Source organism: Pteropus alecto, unplaced genomic scaffold, assembly GCF_000325575.1.
Source record: "Pteropus alecto unplaced genomic scaffold, ASM32557v1 scaffold45, whole genome shotgun sequence".
In the NCBI taxonomy this organism is placed as follows: domain Eukaryota; kingdom Metazoa; phylum Chordata; class Mammalia; order Chiroptera; family Pteropodidae; genus Pteropus; species Pteropus alecto.
In genome coordinates, this window is record NW_006442491.1 from 11,491,274 (window position 1) to 11,506,802 (window position 15,529).

The 15,529-nt window shown below is 37.2% G+C and overlaps 1 protein-coding gene across 25 annotated transcripts in view; it reads left to right on the top strand.

Annotated features, from left to right (window-relative positions):
• PAK5 (p21 (RAC1) activated kinase 5) overlaps positions 1 to 15,529 on the top strand; it is a 255,099-nt gene that overhangs the window by 98,711 nt on the left and 140,859 nt on the right. For 24 of the 25 annotated variants that reach the window (XM_015597089.2, XM_015597104.2, XM_015597095.2 and 21 more), the window contains one exon: positions 5,835 to 5,982. The gene's annotated coding sequence lies outside the window, so the exon portion shown is untranslated. Of the gene's footprint in view, positions 1 to 3,182; positions 3,206 to 5,834; positions 5,983 to 15,529 lie in introns of those variants that run through there. The other variant, XM_025039747.1, reaches the window with a different exon arrangement.

Genomic DNA, 15,529 nt, shown 5'->3' on the forward strand with positions numbered 1-15,529 from the left:
TATTCTGTTGTATGGATGTACCACATTTAATGTATCCATTCATCTGTTGATAGACATTTGGGTTATTTTCATTTGGGGGCTATTGTGAATAATGCTTCTATGAACATTCCTGCACTTGGATTTGAGTCTTTATTTCAGTTCCTTTAGGTATATACCTAGGAGTGAATTGCTGGGTTATCACAGTGGCAATGTGTTGAATAAAATATCTAGGGTTTTTAAAGAAAAGTAATTATGTTGACACAGAGTTATCAAAACATCAAATAAATTTGTTATTTCTTGATTTTTAAAAATAATAAGATCTAACGACATGCCTAATAACTGAAATGTATTCAAAGTAGTGGTGAATGCAAATAATATTTCAAGGTGTCTGCAGCAATTGTAATGTGGTGTGTAAAGGTTAATAAAATCAAATATGTAATTTCTTTCCCATTACATTCAACGTATGAACCTATAAACTCTATGAGCCCAGGGACTTGAAGTTCAGACCCCCAGTTAAGAACCCTTGCTTTAAAGAGGGGTGTGCTTATAAGAATGGACTCTGTGGTAGCCTCCTGCAGAGTTGTGAACTTAATAAATGTATAAATAATTATGTGGTAGCCCTTTCTCTCCCTGCCATGTTTTTCTTCCCCCCCTTATCTCCCTACCATTCCTTCATCTTGTCATCTGTCTTTGGAAATCTAAGCTCAGCAGGATCAGCTTGGACAGGTGCCAATCCATTGGAGTGGAGATTAGAGAATCCTCATGTTCCAGAGACATTATCCCCAGGCTTTTAGCTGTTATTGTTTACTGTTTTCTGTATCAGATTAAGTTAATTTCTATATAACTCAAACACTTAGGAATTAAAGTAGTTTTTCTAAACCTAATGTTGTATAGTGAGTGATTCAGAGTATCTAAAGTTCTTAAGCACATATTATCTAATTTAATCCTCTGAAAATTGTGTGGGTATGTGCTATCATGTGAGTACGTGCTGTCATTACCTTGGGTTCAAGGTGAGGAAGCTTGGATACAGACTAGTTTAGTCGGTCAAGTTCAGAAAGCAAGCACATGCCCATGTGGCTAGAACCTGGACAGCTAGCAAATAAAAACTTTAAGTGCTTTTTCTGTTCAACCAGAAAACCAGTATATCCACATTTAATTGATGCTTGGTTTTTCAGCATAAAGAATAGTTACTCCGAAAATAAAAGCCAATACATTATAAACTGCTCTTCCAAATGAAAAGAGCATTGGCATGAGAGCATTACCTAGATTCACCACCCTGAAAAGCTCGATCCTTCCATTGTCTGAGGGGAAATGTCTCATAGAAGCCAGACATTCAAACAGGATATTTTCCTATAGGAAAAGGTGAGATTGTTTTTTTAAATCATTATTACCTGAAAAGAAAAATAAAATAGTGCTCAACGCATATTTGAGGAAATCCAAAGCCTGCAAGTATTTCTGTAGTTTCCTGGGAAGTTTCCCTAGAGAGGATTCAGAGCAGTTGACAAGTGCATAAATAATTACTGCAAAAATGCAGTCCCATATGTCACAGTTATCTTGCTTTGAATGAAAGAAAATCCATTTTTGAGCAGATTAGGTTTTCTACTTCTTCAAAATTATTTATTCAAAGTTTCAGTGTTTCTATTATGTTACTTTCTCCCATGGAAGCAGAACACACCTTATTCCAACAGTGGGGAAAGAGAGATGCTGAGCTCTGGCTATAAATATTTTATTATATACAGAGATCACAGAGGGGCAGGTGAGTAGCAGGAAACAAATGTGATGTTGTTTTCAATTCCTCAGAGGAGGTTTGTATTAAACTGTCTGCCAGCTTGTTTTCTGCTTTGCTTTTACACTGTCAAACCTAGTTAATGAAACCCTTTGCGTATCTAGAGTTTTCCTATTAGATGAGGAGAACAGCATCTAGCTGAAGGTATAGAATTATCCATATTATAAAATATGCACAAAGAGAAAGCTATTATAAAATGGAACGGTACTGAAGATGTATTTTCAAGAATGATACATATTAATTTTTTGGAATGGTTCCATTTTAGTAAAAATAATAAAAAGGTTAAAAACTAAATTGTGTGTTAGGTTTTCTATATACAATCCATATTTTTTCCTCTTCTGACCCCCGTGTCTCAGAGTTGTTGGAAGATTTTGACCTGATGAGATTTAGCATCTTTCATGATTTCATAACCCATTGGAGTTCATTTGGCCAGGACTCAATATTAATGAGGCCAAGGTTATTGCCAATTCTCTTTGAGAAAGAGAGATTTTTAAAAAATTCCTATTTTTCTAACATAATAGCACAAACCACACATTAAACCTAACAAAAAATTTGCATCTCTGAGTACAAGGGGAAGTGGATAAAAGGGTGAATAATCCAACAAATATTTTAAGATTGCAGGACTGACTTGGTGTTTCATCCTGGATCTAAAGCACATTAAAATGTATCTGCATAGGATATTTATCCTTGAATGTATGGAGAAAAAAAAAATGTGTTCAGGGACTAGAATTGTTTGTACTAATGTATCTGATGGTGAATCTTTGTTCTGTTCTGCATAAAATGGAATCTTAGAATTTTGTTTTAGTAATTTGCTATTGAGTCTAATAATATATCCATATCTCAGACTCAGCTGCCATTTGTGATGAAGTTTTTGTTTTTTTGTTTGACCTGATGGTCAAGATGCCCAATATTAAGGGGCCAATTTACCAGAGAAATGGAATCTATGGAAATGAAATGTGCCAAATGGCATAGGCTTATGTAATAAAAACTTATGCTTCTGTGATAGGTATATGCCTATTTTTATAACACACACACACACACACACACACAAACACATCTCAGTCATAGAGATGCTTATTTTGCTGATAAGTGAAATGTGGGTAAACTATGACTTTTTTTCCCCAAATTATTCATAGGCACAAGTCACTGTTTTTAGGTTTTAAGAGTGAAATTCAGTTATCTAAAATGCTACTTGTGTTGGTTTTGTAATTAATAAAAACAAGAGCTAACATTTTATACTATTCATTATTGGCCAGGAACTTTACATAGGCCATTATCTCTTTATCCTAAAGACCACACTATGTTTTAGAAAACAGTGTCCATCTCTATTTTTCAGATGAGTAAATATACTCAGGGAATAATTAATTGCCCCAAACCTTGCAGCTAGTACAAGGTGGAGCCATGTCTGTGGATTTCAAAGCCAACCCCTTCTTCTTGAAGGTTAGAAATATTAAATATTAAATTGTATTAAAATTAATTAATATTAAATATTAAATTTAATTGGCATCAGCAACTCATATTATGATATACATTATCAATAGGTTCAGAATGATATAGCTGTTATGTGAACATAGTTTACTGAACACTCAGACTGCTTTTTTAAAGTCAGTAATGGCAATATGGCTTTATCAGAGATAGACGGATAATGATTTCCTAGTGGTATGTTTAAAGAGAAAGAGATTTGAAAGGAGAGTTTTAGCGATTATCTAAGCACATATTAAAGTAAGTTTAGGGCGTCTGGTTTTTTTTTATTAATTTGGTTGTTTAAATAGCAGAATAATTAGAAAATTAAAAGTAATTCTGATTCTTACAAAATAAGCTTAAAGCAAGTATTCGTTAATTATATATAAAGTGTAATGTAATGCTATTAATAAAGTATAAAAATACGATACTTTATTTCATTTTGTTTTTCTGGGTCAAGGTATTACTTTTGTAACATATATAATTATGTTATTGTTATGCAGTAGACCATATGGTTTTATCCGTCTTGAAATCGTATTTCCTGATAAGATGACTTATCTTCTGATACTCTGAAATATATGAAGAGAATATCACAGGACTTTCAAAGGAAATTATGTCTACTTATATTTTAGCTGATTTTGAACTAAATTAAAAAAATTTTATTCAAGTACAGTTATTTAATGCTATGTTAATTTCAGTGTATATCATAATGGTTAGCCATTTCTATAACTTACAAAGTGATCCCCCCAACATGTCTAGTACCCACCTGATACCTTACAGTTATTACAATATTATTGACTATATTCCCTAAGCTATTCTTTACATCCCTGTGACTATTTGTAACTGCCAGTTTGTACTTTTAATCCCTTCATCTTTTTCACCTGGCCTCCCAACCCCCCTCTTATCTGGCAACCAATTTCGAACTAAATTAAAAGTACATAGGAACAGAGGGATCATTTCATCAATTCTAACTGTCTAACCACTATGTTGTACATCTGAAACTAATATAAAATATTGAATGTCAATTCTATTGAAAAATAAAAAATAAAAATTTAAAGAGCACATAAGAACTGAGCTTTCAGAACCATCCTTCTAGGATTTCTCGTTACCTATGCAAAACATTGCTGTTTAGCAAGTCCTACTGATCTTAGCAATGATAATTTAACACATAGGGCATGCTTCAAGAAGGTGATTTTACCAAGTTACTTTCCACGAACTGCAAATAAATCAAGGTTGAATTTAACCAATTTAAAATATTGGGAGGTAAACTTAATTGGAAAATCTTTGCAACAGCATTTAAAACATTTTTAAATGCAGTAGAAAGTAGATACTTAAAGTGTGAAACCTTCATTTTCTGTGTCACAGAGTACTGGCATTTTTACAGAAAATAGAAGTCTGCTAAGTGTATACGTCGTGCCTACAGTTAACTGATACATGTAATAAAATAAAAGCAGGTATTCTTATTATCCAAGGAGAAAAATGGAGCCATCTTCTAGGAGCAGTTTGGGTTGTCTCATAGTGAATAAGGTGGACTATCAACCTATAATTATTTTCAGGAAGTTTTCTTTGCACTTGTCTGAAAATTGGATGAGTGATGATTAATATCAGGAGGAAGAAAAGAACTGGGATCTGGAATTTGTCTTTTTATTAGGTTAGGCGAGAATAACTGCTTTCAGTTCCTGTATCTTTCATGAAGCATGTGAAATCGGTATTTAGTGTCTTTCTACCCTATTCGGAGTATTTATTATTTACTCATCTAAATAGCAGTACTGTGCTAAACCATAAAGTTAGGAACATATATCTACATATAACTTTGAATCAACCAATGTGAATATCATCAGTCCTTATTATTTATGGATTTTATATTTACAAATTCATTTTTTCATTTTTTTTTCCATTTCTGGTGATTTTACTTTTTGAAATGGCCACACAGCATAGTGATGAAATGCTATGTAGTGTTCCTAAGTGCAAGAAGGGTGTGATGTGCCTTATAAAGAAAATATATGTCTGAAATAAGCTTCATTCAGGTATGAATTACAGTGCTGTTGGCTGTGAGTTGAATGTTAATGAATCAACAATATATATTAAATAAGGTGTCTTTATACAGAAACATACATAAAACTGTAAAACTATTGTTGATGAAAATGTTGGGGTCAGACTAGCAGAAACCTTATTATGTATTTCCCCTAGGAGCAATGGTTTGGCATTCCTTAATTCATTATTCTTGGCAACTTTATAGAACATAACTACTGTAAATAATGAGAATCGACTGTATTAAACATGTGCAATTACAAATTAGTGGGGTAGGCCCCAGAGATTCGGGGACCAAAGGCACAGTTCCTGTCCCCATTGGGCTTACCATCTGTTGGAGAGATGGACTCACAGTGGAATTATTAGAGAAAGTGCTGTGACAGATGCAGGCAAGGTACTAGGGTGCGTCTCGCACTGCCTGGATCAGTAGCTGCATGCCCGAGGAAATAATAGAAACAGTAAAGAAAGGATGTACAGCATGTAGGAAAATATGAAGTAAAAGAGGTTATATGTTTATTTTTAAACAGAGCATAATGTTGGTGTGGTTCTGACTCATGTTGGTACCATGTTGTTACAGAAATACACTGTGGCAAAATGCTTCCACCTCTTGCCAAAATGAACACTGAAGAAAAATGAAGAACGCCGAAGAACTCCAACGAAAAGTTGCAGAGCAGAAATAGCCACACTCCTCAGGAGTCTGATTCATCCACAGCCATCGAAAAAAGGTAGGGGAATAAATTGTTGTGATTTTGCCCTTTTAAATTTTGTTTTGAATTATGCACATGTATATACGCAATGGAAAATTATTCAGCCATAGAAAAGAAAGACATCTTGCTGTTTGTGACAATGTGGATGGACCTTGAGGGCATTATGGTAAGTGAAATAAGTCAGACAAAAGAAAAATGCTGTATGATCTCACTTAAATGCAGAATCTAAAATAATAGTAATAATAATATAATAATCATAATAACAACAACAAATCTAATAGAGAGAACAGATTGGTAGTTGTCAGAGGCAGAGTTTAGGGGGAAGGGGTGCAAAATGAGTGAACGTGGTCAAAGGTACAAACTTCTAGATATAAAATAAATTTTCCTGGGGATGTAATGTACAGTGTGGTAACTATAGTTAAAAATACTGTATTGCATATTTCAAAGTTACTAAGAGAGTAGGTCTTAAAAGGTGTCATCACAAGAAAACAAAGAGTCGTAACTGTGTATGGTGAGGGATGTTAACTAGACTTGTTGTGATCATTTCACAAGACATGCAAATATCAAATCATACACCTGAAACTAATATAGTGTTATATGTCAATTATATCTCAATAAAAAAAGAAAAAGTATGCAGTAGTAAAAGAGCAGGAAAGCACTTCTGTTTATTCAACAAATATTTATTGGGTGACTTCTTCATGCCTGCAAATTGTCCTAGGCACTAGGGACATGACAGTGAACAAAAAAGGCAAGAGTGTGTGGCCTGGAAGGAGTTGACATTCTAGTGGGAAGAGATAAGTACATAAATAAGTACAAAAATTATAAATAAATGTAATCATTAATAAAGTTTATGAACATGGTAAACTGTTAAGGAGATAGAGGCGATTGAGGGGCTACTTCAGTCTGAGTGTCAGAACAGACCACTCAGAGAATTTTGAGCTGAGAGTTGAACGATGAAAAAGAGCCAGTTGAGTAAAGGTTTAAAGACAGGACATTTTATGTGTCATGAACCAGGATCTGGGTGGACATGTTCAGGGCTCAGAAAGCAGACCTGTATTGCTTTGAGAGAGGATTTAGAGAAGCATGAGTTAGGAGATGAAGTTGGAGAGCTTTGTAGACATGAAAAAGTTTGTTGATTTTATTCCAGAAGCTGTTGGAGAGTTATTGGTAGAGGTGTGAGTTTATATTACATTTCTTTAAAGAACTGTTCTGCTTTACTTGGCTATAAGGTAGGGGCTCAGTAATAGTGAGAAACAGGATGCTGTCACCCAGGTAAGAAATGATGGAGTTGGCCTAGGGACATGGCATTAGGGATAGATGGATTTAAGATATATTTTGCATCTGCTTCAGCTAGATTAAACTAGATGACCAACATAATTCTCATTTTCATATGAAAGGTATGATGTTCATTTGTGTTTTAATATGCAACACTCAAATGGTTATTTATTTCACTGTTTAAAAGAACAGCTTGTGATATATATGTGTGGCCTGCTTTTGAAACTTAGAGAAGGTCAATGTCAAACTGTGAAAAGAAGTAAAATTCTGCTCTGAAATCTCATGTTCTAGGCAGATGATCTTATAACACTTGGTGACTGGAGCCTTCCAGAAGCTTCTGCTACTCCTCTCCTCCTCTCTGCATGGTCTGTGACTTCTGAGAATATTGTTACTCAGACCACGCATGAGAGGTAGACTGTGTGAAGGGTACCCTTCCCAATAAGAAACCTGTAAGTTTTTTAAAGACTGGTGGCTTAGGTCATTCAAGCATGACTTCAAAGCTAAAACTTTCATACTGGGTTATTCCTAGGTGAAACACTGAAGGACAAACTAAAATACTACTTAAAATTGTTTTGAAAAGACAAGACTATGTGGGTTTAAGCAACGTTTGCCAGAGAAGTCAGAGAAAGAAACACCTTCCACAGTGAGAACTTCATATGTTAGACTATGTGACCATTGTGGAAGAGAAGGGGTAAGAAAGGGTGAGAGGGTAAGAAATTATGCAATGACGTTGGCCAAGCCTGCACGACGCCAGTGGCCACTGTTGGAGCATGGACCAACCTCTAAATCTGTGTTCAGATAAATTTTTGTGGTAACTCAGCCAAACAGCATTTTAAGAGCTCAGCAAAGTACAGAGCCCTGCTTTCCAATACTCATAACTTTCTGAAATGGTTCTAAATTTGGGTGCTGTAACAACCTTCTTCTATCCCAGTTTCCTTTCAAAGGGTTTGGTTGTTAGAAAACAGCCTCAGTACAGCAATTATACAGTGTCAGGTAATTGAAAAACATGTAAAGCTATAATAAAGGCAAAGGATAAAGACTAAGATGCGGCAGGAGAAAGCCAGCCCAGCAAGCATCAGAGAAGACTGAGACTTACCGGTACAGCTCCCAGGGTCCTTCCTGCATCACACAGGATGCACTTTGTCTTCTAATCATGAATGCATGTATGACACCTTGGTCTCGGGGCAGCCCTTGGGCATCATTGTAATCCTTAATTAACTAATTAATCATTGCTATTTTTCTGACAGCCATTTATTGAAGAGTTTCCAGGTGCTATTTAGATTTTGGGATACAAAACAAAAGTTGACTCTGTGCTCAAGGAGTTCACACATTTGAGGAAGAGAAAGACAGGAAAACATGTGATGATGTAAGGGTTATAATAGAAGTATTTGTGGATATAAAATAGAATCAAGAAAGAGTATCAGTTGTTGCTGCATAACAAATTGATGTCATAACTCAGTGGCTTAAAACAATAAGCAAATACTAGTGCTCATGAGTCTGTGGTTAGTTGAGTTCTGATCTGGGCCAGGCTTGGCTGATCTTAGTTGGATTCACTGATGAATCTGCAGTCAGTTGTCAGCTTGGCTGAGGGCTTGATCAGGGGTCCCCAACCCCTCAGCCAAAGACTAGTACCGGTCTGTGACCTGTTAGGAACCGGGCCGTACAATAGGAGGTGAGCAGTAAGCTAGCAAGTGAAGCTTCATCTGTATTTGCAGCCGCTCGCCAGCGCTAGCATGACCACCTCAGCTCCACCTCATATCATCGGGCATTAGATTCTCATAGGAGCACCAGTCCCTGGTGCCAAAAAGGTTGGGGACCTCTGGGCTAGATAGTCTAAAATAGCTTCACTCACATGTGTGGTAATGGATTGGATGAAGTTGAGTTAAATCAGTTCTCTAGCAGACTAGCCTGGGCTTATTTACATGGTGGCAGAGGAGGGTTTAAGAGAGTGAATGGCAGTGTGCAAGGCTTCTTGAGGCCTAGGCTCAGAACAGTCACTTCTGCTGCATTGTATATGCCAAAGAAGCTCACAAGGCTATATGAAAACAGACTCTGTACCTCTTGATAAGAGGATGTTCAAGGTCACCTTTCAAAAAGGTATTGACGCAAGAAAGAGAAGATCTAGATTGCAATCTACCAAGAATAGAAACATCTAGATTAAAGTTTATAGGTGACGAGGTATTCCCTAGCCAGATAGAATAGGAAGCCAGTAAAAGCCAAGGAGGATAGTATGTGCTCAAAGACACAAACATGATGCCCCATAATACAGTCTGGTGGCTTGGGAATGAAGGCATATGGTGGCAAGGGAAAGAAAAGAGGCATTGTGAGAGAGAACAAACAAGATTAAAGCCTAGAAATATATAAAATATACCAGAATTCATGAAAAGAAAAGCTAACTTGCAGGCAGAATGATGTTTATGGGAAGCAAATAAGCAAATGGGAAGATGAACAAAGGTCAATGAATGGATGGTTGGGTGGACAGATTGCTGTAGAAATATGATTAACAAAATTATAAGATTTTTCTCTTATGAAACACTTTGTAGGATATGTATTCATTTCACAGAAGGAAAGGAGGGAGGGAGAGAGGAAGGAAATACCTTGGTGGGTGCTTGGAGAGAAATGTGAGGTTGAGAGTGGGCCTAAATGCAAAAGCTTCTCAGCCTGTGACTGTGTCGGTGGCTTTAGGAAGTTGATGCAACAGTGCAGATTATGTGATAGAATTTCTTTCTGTGATGCACCTTCCATAACCATGCTAATAAGCATGATGAGTGGGTCTTTGTGGAAGCTAACCAAGGATTTTTGGATTATGGTCCCAAATTCCAAGGCTCTGGATTCTCATAAGGTCAAGTTTCTGGAACATGTTTCTATGAGACAGTTGTGTCCCATTGACATTAGGGACATATTTATATTGAGATCTGTGCACGTGTGTTTCTGGTGGGATATATGTGTGTGTGTGTATGTGTGTGAAATGGTAATTTTCAGTTTACGAGTTTCTTCATTCAAAGACTGAATTGTGTACATTAAATAGAAGCCTTATTCTACAGTTTTCCTAAGTGACTTTTATTGTTCCTCTGGGCCCATGTTTTAAGTGTGGAGCTCTCCCACGTCACCAGGTGCAGCAAATTTCAGTGTGAGGCTTAACAGGCTGACATTAGCATCTCCAGCTCCTTGGAGGCAGAATGGGAACCTGACTGTGGAAATAAATGCTGGCAAGACCCGTGAATGGAGAACCCGGGCCAAAATACCCACCCTTGTTGGCTTGGGGAGTGTATTACATTCATTCTTCTTTCCCAAATATGTTGGTGATTTTTTGCTCCCTATTTCTGAAAAGTGAGATAAAGGTGACATTTCTCAAACAGGTGAAATAAAGAGAAAATAACGTAGCTAAAGGTAAATAAATAACGGTCAAAGCTGATAGCAAAGATACAAAATACAGTAAGCACTCTCTGGGAACCTAATAATTGATTAGTTATTTAATTTTCCTTTGGGGAGCAGGGCGCCTCTCCATTCCATTTCCCCACCTCCCTTCCAGAGGGAACCACTATCCTAAGTTTGTGTCAATTCCTTACTTTAAAAAAGGACCAAATGTGAATATGTCCCTATGCAATATTTATTACTCATTGCTTCCATTTGAGCTTTATAGTAATGATCTCATACTCATATAGTCTGCACATCTGCTCATCTCACTGAACATTTAGATGTCTAAGATTCACCTGTGATTTTACATGTAGCTGTAGTTCATTTTCGCAACTAAATAATATTACACTGTGAAAATATATTTATTGATTCTCCTGTGGATTGACATCTCTGTTGTTTCCATTTTCTGCTATTATGAAAATGATACTGTGATCATTTTTTTATATAACTCCTGGTGCATGTAAAGAATTTTTCAGGGCTTAGGCGTGGATTGAAGGATATAAGATAGATAGGTGACCAATCATCCTAGTTTGCCTCGAACTGAGGGGATTTCCAGGATTTGAGATTTTCATCACTAAAACTAGGACAGTCTCTGGCCAACTGGTATGAGTGCCCACCTTAAATAAGTATGTGTTCAACTTCGTAACATCATAATAAACTCTTTCACAAAGAGCTGGTAGCAATTTACACTCCCAACCAACAATCAATGAGAATTCCCCTTGAGAGCCATTCTCCCTGTGCTTGGTGTTCTCAATATCTTAATTTTTGCCACCCAATGGAGCGTGAAATGGTATCTTACTGTGATTTGAGTTCCCTGGTTACTAATGAGGTTCAGTATGTTTTCATGTTTTGTTCTCCTTTTATGTTTTCTCATCTGTGAAATGTCTTCCATATCTTTTGTCATTTTTCTGTTGGGTTGTTTTGTCAGGCACATCTTATGCACCTCTTTGTATTCTCTTGGTTTCACCAGCACCCAGCATAGGGTTTGTCAATAGTAGCACTAAATGACATTTTGGACCAAATAATTCTTGTTGTGGGGGACGGTCCTGTGCATTATGGTATGTTTAGCATTATCATTAGCCTCTACCCACAAGATGCCGATAACTCTTCTAGTTGTGACAACAAAAAAGGTTTTGTGGCATAAAAATATCTCTTGTCAATGTCTCCGTGAGGGTATAAAATTGTACCTGGCTGAGAACTGCTGACCCAGATCCTTAGCAGCTTGTTCCTATGGGAGAGAGAAGGAAGTAAAGCAGATGCATTCCCTCTCCATTGTTCTCTCTGATGGCCTATTCCAAGGCATATGTCCCTGTACAGCATGTTTAGAGGTGTCCCATGTCATTTAGCGGGTGGATTTGCTGGGCCACTGGCTGTGTTTCTTCATGGTTTATGGTAAACGCAGTGGCCAGGACAGTAACATATCACCTTCCCTTGCTTCCTATCCTTTCCTGCCTCTTTTCCTTTCTCTTCTCTTTCCTACCTTGAGATCGTATATTCCAATTAAAGCATTAGCACTTAATGTTTGTCTCCAGGTCAGTTTTCTAGGGAAACTGAGCTAAAACAAGTGGTTGTAAAAAGGATGCCTTGTGGATTTTGGAGCTGTTTTATTAACCTCTCTGAAAGCATAGTGACCATATTTTTTGGTAGTAAATTGGAATGAAAATAAACCTGAGCATGCAGCAGCATCACAATTATTTAAGCTTTTACCTGTAGTAAATTGGGTTAAGACTTAAGTGGAGGAAGGTCAAATGTTGGGATATCTAGTAGCTACAGCACACAATGAATATTAGGGCAATGATGATTATATGGATTTTTGAGTAGGGTATTTTTGACCTGAGGGTAGTTAATTGCCAACTTAAGGCATGCTCTGAAAACCAGAGGGTGTCTATGGCAGTTTTTTATTTATTTTTTAATTGAGGTGACACTGGTTTACAACATTACATAAGTTTCAGGTGAATAATATTATAATTCGACATTTGTATATACTAGATCATGCTCACCACCAAAAGTCTAGTTTCCATCCCTCACCATACTCTATGATAACTTTAAAGGAGACTTATCACTGGTCATTGCAAGGCAGACTGTTATGATATCCAGGCCCAGGATCTGACTTTAAGGTCGGCAGAGCTGCACAGATGACTATACAGGTTTGTAAGGTCTCCTATTTCAAACTCAGGGCCCTGATAAGGATGCGAGAGCTAGGTTGAGTTCACTGGGGTGGATGAGATTAAGAACCTTGAACTCCTAAATCCCCCCAAATCATCTTGGAAGAGAGGAGCAATCCCTTCTCTCTCAACTGAAGTATAGCTTCCCACACCCAATGGCTGTACAAGGATCTCACCTGAAGCAGGTACCTCATAAGATGATTCTCATTCTGCTTAAGATCTTTTTTGCTACTCCTCATTGCTCCAAGGTGATAAGTAGAGTATATTCTCAGTAAAAGAAGTATCAGCCCTTATCCTGGAAGAAATAGCTTCCCCACTGAAAAATCGAAGTGCCAACCTAATATGTGCCATCAAAACCAAAGAGACCTATGTGGGAGTGGACTTGGAATGTATAGGGAGGAGGATGAAATATACTAAAGCTGGATCAGAGATGAATCGTTGATATAGGGGCATTAACTCATAACTCAAGAGCCAATTATTTGTCAAGGACACTTGAAGCTGGTCCTGACAGTTTTTTAGAACTATTCTTTCAAGCCTGTATGGCTTATAGCAAACAAAAAGAAAACTCTACACCTTCTTTGACACAGTCTTGATAAAGGATCAGGTAGCTCAGGGAAGAGGGTTGTTAGAATGGATGTTAATATTGTTTTAGGTACAGTCCGAGAACCTGTCACTTCAGAATGTTCCTAAGAAGGCCCAGAGAACACTCCATTCCCAAAGACAATAAGGTGTCTTCTCTGGAGAAGGATGCCAGCATCTTTGAAAAGCTCTCTAAATGCTATCACCTGCGAGTTTGGTTGATGTTTGGAGAAGCTGTCTAGGAGTTGAGCTTCCTAGTATCGTTTGGGTGACAGGACTCAGGATGACAGAAACTGAGTGGTAGCACTTGCTATGAATGGCAAAGTGGACTTAACTACCACAATAGGTAGCAAAATTAAAGTGCCAGTCAGGGTGCCTTGAACTACAGGGATCTGACAGTTTCTGAGAGAGCCTGGGAATCTTTGTGACAAAATAATTGAGCAGCTCACCGGATGCTGCACAATTTGGATAATCAGGAAAAAAAAAATTCAAGAGAATATGAACCTTGGAATATTATGGTCTCTTACCAAGTTTCCACATCTAAATCAGCTCACAGATAGCATTAAGGAATTAAGATGGTCATCTTATGCTCTTTATTCCATTTTAAATTATTTTTACATTTTATATATTGTTAATTTATATTTTTCTCCTAATTATAATACATGATGTATTATGAGTAGCAGATAAATTCAGTTCGTTATTTTGTCAACTTTTACTCTTAGTGGTATTTCTCCTTGTATTGTAAGTGTAAGTATGTATGTAAGTATATACGTGTACGTGTGTGTGTGTGTGTGTGTGTGTGCGTATTATGAGTAGCAGATAAATTCAGTTCGTTATTGCATCAACTTTCACTCTTGGTGGTATTTCTCCTTGTATTGTAAGTGTGAGTATGTATGTAAGTGTGTACGTGTGTACGTGTGTGTGTGTGTGTGTGTGTGTGTGTGTGTATCTCCTTAGGGCCTCTATTGGGGATGTTTCCTATGGAGCATATTGCTTTGCTTCCTGTGAGAGTCAGGAACAACTTCCACCCTCTTTCAAAGTTCCATTCTAGGTTCTCTCAGACTTCACTGCCCTGCTTGCTTTGCCAAGGGCTTAAGGCTCGATCTCCATATCAGTGTTATTGTCTGGTTCCCTTAGGTCTATCCTGTCGTTTTCATTAGTTTACTCTATATGGGTTCTCCACTTTCATTTCCTCATCATTTATTTTGGTGGGGCAGGAGGTGCTCAAATATTTCCTTTACTATCTAGTGAGCCAGATTTATCATTTAAAAAAATGTATCCACGATATATTTGTATTTTAGCATAGGGAAACTTCAGATTATCTAGACTGCATACTACCAAAGTGAAGTAACTTTAGCTTCCTGCTCACATCTTTGGCACCATGGAAATTACTAAATGCAGTTAGCAACTGCCCAGTGCCCCAGTCATACTAGAATTGTGTTTGTTCCAGGAAGTATTTAATCAAACAGATCAGAGGGGCTGTTTTCCTCATTGCCCAGTATCCTGCTTACATGGTTAATAGATTTGATCAGAAGACTGGGCCTGTGGGCATGTATCCTGAGTGAAGTTACTCTAGTCAGAAGAAGCAAACTCAGCTGGCTCTCCTCTCCATGTATTCCCTTATATACATTTAACAGAAATTCAACAGAAACTGAGCTTTTCCTCTTATTTCAGCCATTTCTTGGAAACAGGCTCATATACAGTACTTTTTAGGAAGATCTCCATGCATTTTATAGTTTGCAATATAAAAGGACAACTTCTTAACTATCCAGAATACTCTCATCTTTGGAATTGCCAAATACCCATATTCTCAGTGAGAGAAATATGAATGAACTTGCCTGACAAGTCATAGGGTAGAGCAGGATTCTCATGCCCACAGAGACCAGGCAGTGTAAGAAACAGTAATTGTTGCTGGAACTATGCAAACAGGGGACGCTGTGCCTTAAATGCAGTGGCTCCTACTTAACTCCAGTCTGTTTTTGCTCTGTGAGAATGTGGCTCAGATCTACTAGATGTTCTAATTTTTTTAAGAGAATCTTGAAAACTAGAGTTTTCCGATATTAAATCTGCCAATTTTTAAACATTGATTTATTAAAAACAGAAAAAATATGCAAACAAAGAACCCGATT